This window comes from Heterocephalus glaber, unplaced genomic scaffold (assembly GCF_053883595.1).
Source record: "Heterocephalus glaber isolate CG9 unplaced genomic scaffold, H.glaber_assembly_v1.0 deba00001067, whole genome shotgun sequence".
Lineage (NCBI taxonomy): Eukaryota > Metazoa > Chordata > Mammalia > Rodentia > Bathyergidae > Heterocephalus > Heterocephalus glaber.
The window spans coordinates 5,330,469-5,335,582 of NW_028258187.1; the positions used below are offsets into that span (position 1 = coordinate 5,330,469).

Here is a 5,114-nt window from a genome sequence, read left to right on the forward strand (position 1 = left end):
GAGAGAGAATGTGAATATATTTGGGGACCAATCTTATCTCCTTAAATTTTGCAAAGCATGGACACATAGCAAAGAGTTGTGCATCTTGTGGCATGTCCTTGTCCTCGGGCTGCTTTTGCGTATTTATTGAGAAGTTCTGTATTGGGGAATGAAGAATGTCAAACAAGAAACTTCAGGGGTTACCTGGAGAGGACGTTAACCGGTGACTGGGGAGTGATTCACTCCAACTTCTTTATGACTGCGAGAAGGAGACGCGCGATAGCGTTTCTTTATGGGTTTGCAGGCGGAAGCTAAGCACTTAGAAGAGCAGGGCGATTGAGATTAGACTCGGAAAGAGAAAATGAGCGCGTGTCTGGGGATTAACCTGCATTTGAGCTCAGCAGGGAGGCAGGCGAGGCACTCACTTTGAAGGCACCACTCAGGGAAACACCGTCAATTCTGAATGAAATCACTTAGGGTGAAATTGCATATCTGCAGGCGGTATCTTTTGAGCTGCGCTCCAGGTTCCTTTCAGCCTGCACAGGGGTCTGACTGGCCTTAGCCTGCAGATCTCCGGAGTGGGCTGCGCCCCTGGGAAAGGGCCTGGCACCCTAAAAATAGCCAATCATTCCCTTTGCCCGGAGCTGGCGAGGAGCGTGCCAGGGGCCGGAAGATACCTATCCTGCCCTCCCTGGGACAGGCTTGGGGTGTGCGGCTCAGCCTCAGAGAGCCGGGCCTAGGCAGGTGGGGAGGCGGGAGCCCCGGGATCCCCAGGCTTGCGAACATCCGTGATCAGCACTGGGTACTGCAGAGCCGGCTGCGGACCTGAGCCAGGCCCACGTCAGGCTGAGTAGAGAGGCCTTTGGGCGTCTCGCCCTGGCCCAGGCTCTACGAAGCCTGCAGCCGGGCCGCTTCTTCACTCTCTTTGTTGTGTTCCTGGAGGTGAGGCGGGAAAGCGTTCCAGGCGGAGAGGAGCAGCGGGCGGCAATCAGCGCCTCCGCCCTGGGCCAGGCAATTCCTGTGCGCATCTGGCGGCTCGGCCGAGCTCTGATCGGCTGGTCTTCCACCGGGAGGCTGCGCGGCTGCGGCTCCGCCGGGTCAACGTGTTAATTAAAAGTTGGTCCGAGTTGGTCAGCGCAGCCCCAGATGTGCGGAGCAGCATGCAATTAACACTTAAGGCAAAGCCTTTTGAAGCTACCAGGATGGACCCCTCCCCCCACCCGCTCCACCCCACCCGCGCCCTGAGCGCCAAACAGCGACGCAAATCAGGGGAAAGTCATTAAAGACGTAATTAAACGTGGGGCCGCCATTCTGGACGGGGGTCGGCCCGGAAAAAAATTCTCAAATCTATATATTTCAAAAATAAATAGCAAATTGATTTTCCCTCTCCAGGACGGGCAGGCGCGGAGATGGGCTTCCGTCCCACCCCATGTATATTAAGCAGCGGCCTCGCGGCGCGGTGACTCAGCGCAGGGAGCCCGGCCGGGCGCAGACCGCGCAGGGGCCTCTGAGGCAGATTGGTTTCCGCATCCAGGCTCAGCACCGCGCTCAGCGGCCGGCCGCCTTTGCATTTGCAAAAAGAAAAGAAAAAAAAAAGTGTAGGGGAGGACAGGGCGAGGAGAGGCACTTTAGAGAAAATATTCGTCCAGGAAAAGTAGACGCGCCCCTGGCCACTTTGCTTCGATCTGCTTGCACTGAAGTGTTCTCATTTAATGACATATTTTTGCCACCGCTCAGAATCAAAGACCCCTGAGCAGGATTCTCCGTTCCCTTCTCTTCGGCCCATAGTCACCTGGGCCTGCACCCACCCACGCCAGGCTGCAGGCCACAGGTCGGGGGACGCGGATAGCCCAGAGCCACCCCTGACCTGCTGGTTTACTCGGCTGTCATTCCAGATGCTGCTGTCTTAAGGCGGTTTGGTGTCGGGGACGACAAGCGACCCCATCCCAGATAGCACCCAAAAGGGGGCCAGGGACAGCACTTGGAACCAGTTAATTCCGCGCGTCGTATCCACAGGGCGTGTCTTACCAAAGACACCTAATGAAGCAAATAATGCACCTCCAGTAGCTTCCTGCTCAGCTGGTCTTTGGAGACGCCTAAGCGTCCGGAGAAGATGGACAGGGATGGATGGACAGCGCCGGAGCGAAACGGGAGGGAGAGGAGGAGCCAGAAGGGTCTGCTGCAGGCCCTGGAGAAAGGGCCAGAACTGGAGCTGAGCGCGGCGCCTCTGTTAGCTGGTGTCCCACTGCCCCTTCCCGTCATCTCTCTCTTCCCTAGGATACCGAAGGTGAATAATGAAACCATTTTGCTAATCGTTTATGAGCCATGAGATTGGAAGCGTATACGGGTAGGCCAAAGCACCGGACTAAAATCACTGGAAAGAAGAGTGAGGCTCGGCCCAGAGAAGCCCTGGGCGTCCTCGCTCCCCAGCCGGGAGCGGAAGGGAAGACCGGGAGGCCTGGACCCCAGCAGCTCCGCTTCATCCGAGGGCAGCAGCTCGGCCAGTCCTCCCAGCTCCTCCGCCTGCTGTCTCCCCGAGGGGCTGGCCTGAGAGCGAGATGAATTGGGGTGATGGCAAGATCATACGAGGAGATAATCGTTATCACCAGGATTTTTCTTCCAGTGATGGGATCTAAAAAGATCTATCATGCCAAGCAGCTTTCCCCCCAGGCGCAAAACACTAGAGGAGCACCTGGCGCTGGAGACAGCCCAGTCTTCACCTTTGTCCCCACAGGGGCTGTTCCTCCAGTACAAACACCCAGAACCTTCCAGAGCACCCTCCTGCCCTCCACCCTGGCCCGCAAGGAGCCTTCCCAGCCGCCTCTTATGCACAGTGCCAGTCTCAAAGCCGGGGCTCTGGGCGGAATGTAGGGGTGGAGAGGGCACAGATGAGGCGCTGGCCTGCACCCACACAGGGCCTCGCGGCCTCGGGAGAGCCTAGGGGCTGGCTGGGGGTCAGCTGCCCAAACCGAGGGCCTGGCAGAGACGGCCTGGCATCTGGCTGGGCGTCCTCAGCAGCTCAGGGCGCGGGGCAGGGCAAGGGCGAAGTCGGAGGAGGTGGCAGGGTTGCACCCGGAACTGGAAGGTACAGGTATGCAGCTCAGGGCGCACAACCGGGCCTGGCTGCCCCGGGGCCCCCGGGTTGTGTCCATCCAGCCTCGTCTGCTGAGCCCTCAGGATCAGCTAGGCCGAGCGGCTGCGTTCTCCAGGCGCCTGGAGAAGCCCCAGAGCGCGGCGTGGAGAGAAGACGTCCCACCCGCGCGCAGGAAGCACCTCCTTCGCGCTCCTCCCAAACGCGGCTGGGATCTGGGGCAAACAAATGAACTTTGCTGGGATGCGTAGGTAACCGCCGGCTGGTGGTGTAGGAAAAGCGCCCTGGGGCAGCGACGTCCTTAGCGGAGTCTGGTAGCCTTCGTCCTGGCCCTGGGCGAGGAGGACAGGGGTGACCTTGCCGCGTCCGGGCGCGGGGCGGAGCTGGAGAGGAAAGGACGAGCCTCCCTCCCCAGCCAGAGGCCTCCGCACCCCTGGGCGCACCTGGCCGCCTCTCTCGGCCCGGCCCGGGCGCACTGAGCCTGGGGAGGGCGCCTGACCGCTCCTTTCACCTGCGGCCGCTCCGTCAGCGCTCTCGTCTCTCCAGGCCCCACCCAGCCTGGTGTGTCCACGCTCCTAGCTGCCCTGGGTTTGTTAGGTATTTGGGGGCTCAGCCGTGGTAAATGCAGGGACACTGCCTCTTCTAGTGGGACTTTGGGAGCGGGCACCAAGTGTCTGCTGTCCCGAAGGGTTTTCTGGGCAGCTCTACAGGGAAAATGAAGATTAAACCCATTCACCACCCAGGGCTGGGCCTGGCCAGGGCGCAGGGGGAGGGAGGACAGCGAGTCGCCCCCTTTGCAGGGCAGGTGCCGCGGGCGCAGGGCACCGGTGTCCTACCCAGCTCGGGCAAGGGATTCAGGGGGAAACCCCGGGGCGCCGGCCTGCGCCTCCCAGGCCCTGCGGCCCCGAGCGCGCCAGGATGCGACTGCGCCTTGAGCCTCGCTCCCCTAGCCGGACGGGGCGGAGACTTCAGCCAGGGTGACCTGGGGCCAGCGGGTGCTGTCTCTGCCTCTGGGAAAAGGTCCTGCTTCAGGTTCTCGTCTGCGCCTCTGAACTCACCTTTTCGCACTTTTCTCCAAATTTCGGTTTTACCCAAATCCTGTCCTCGCACTCCAAACCCTGGCACTAGGTCCTGACCCGCCGCCGGCAGCGCCTGGGGAGCGCGGGCTCCGAGCCTCCTCCGCCTCCGCGGCGCGCAGGGCCTCGGCGCCGGCCTGCGAGGGTCGCTGGGGGCGGGCGGGCGGGAAGTCAGAGCAGGCCGGGCCTCCTGGCTTGCCAAAGTAACCAAACTCCTGGAAATTCTAGTAAGATTAAAGGCCACCCTCTGCCCGGCCAGGCGCGTGTCGCTGGAGGCAGCGGCGCCGGGTCGTCCCCGGGTCGTCCCGGGAAGGGGGTGCGGAGCGAGAGTGCGCGCGCTTCTCTCACTTGTCGGTCCATTCCGTCCGAAAGTTTGCTATGTGTAGGTCCCACGCGGCCGTCCGGGCCTCGCGCCCTCTTCCCGGCGCAGTGAGAGCTGAGAGCAGCCTGTCTCGGCGGCGTCCCGGGATTTGTTTTGTTTTGTTTTGTTTCTGGCCTCGCGCGCAGCAAGCACCCCGCAGGAAGCCGGCGGGAGCCCGGAAGCCAGCCCTCGCCGCGGCCAGGAGGCGCCTGGCACCGCGACCCCGGGAGTCCGCGCCGGACCGCGTGGCGGGCAGGGCCGCAAGCTTCTCGCCCCTCTTCCCCGCTTCCAGGGCCAGTCTCCCCTCACCCCTGGGGCCCTCGCTCCACTTTCACATGTTTGCGTCCCCGGGCGCGATGGGCGTGGACGCGGCGGGGCTGGCCGGAAGTAGGGTCAGGTCCTTACATCCAGGCGCTAGGGCTCCAATCGCCCCTCCCAGCGGGGGCCATCGGGGGCCAGCGGCTCCCGCCCAAGGGCAGAGGTGCGAGCGGATCTCAGGTCGGCCACTGGGCGCTGACCTTGTCCCGTTTTTCTCCAAGCCAGAGCCTGGAGCGGAGCCCCGCGTGGCAGAAACCCCAGTCCACGCGGGGCAGGGGGCTAAAGCTGG

General features: G+C 62.4%; 1 long non-coding RNA gene across 1 annotated transcript; it reads right to left on the minus strand.

Moving 5' to 3' along the window:
* Positions 1-2,279: 2,279 nt before the first annotated feature.
* LOC147828484 (uncharacterized) lies at positions 2,280-4,285 on the minus strand. The gene is made up of 2 exons (XR_015450763.1): positions 4,129-4,285; positions 2,280-3,402 (listed from the first exon to the last, which is right to left on the minus strand). It is a non-coding gene; the product is annotated as an uncharacterized LOC147828484 (long non-coding RNA).
* Positions 4,286-5,114: the final 829 nt, after the last annotated feature.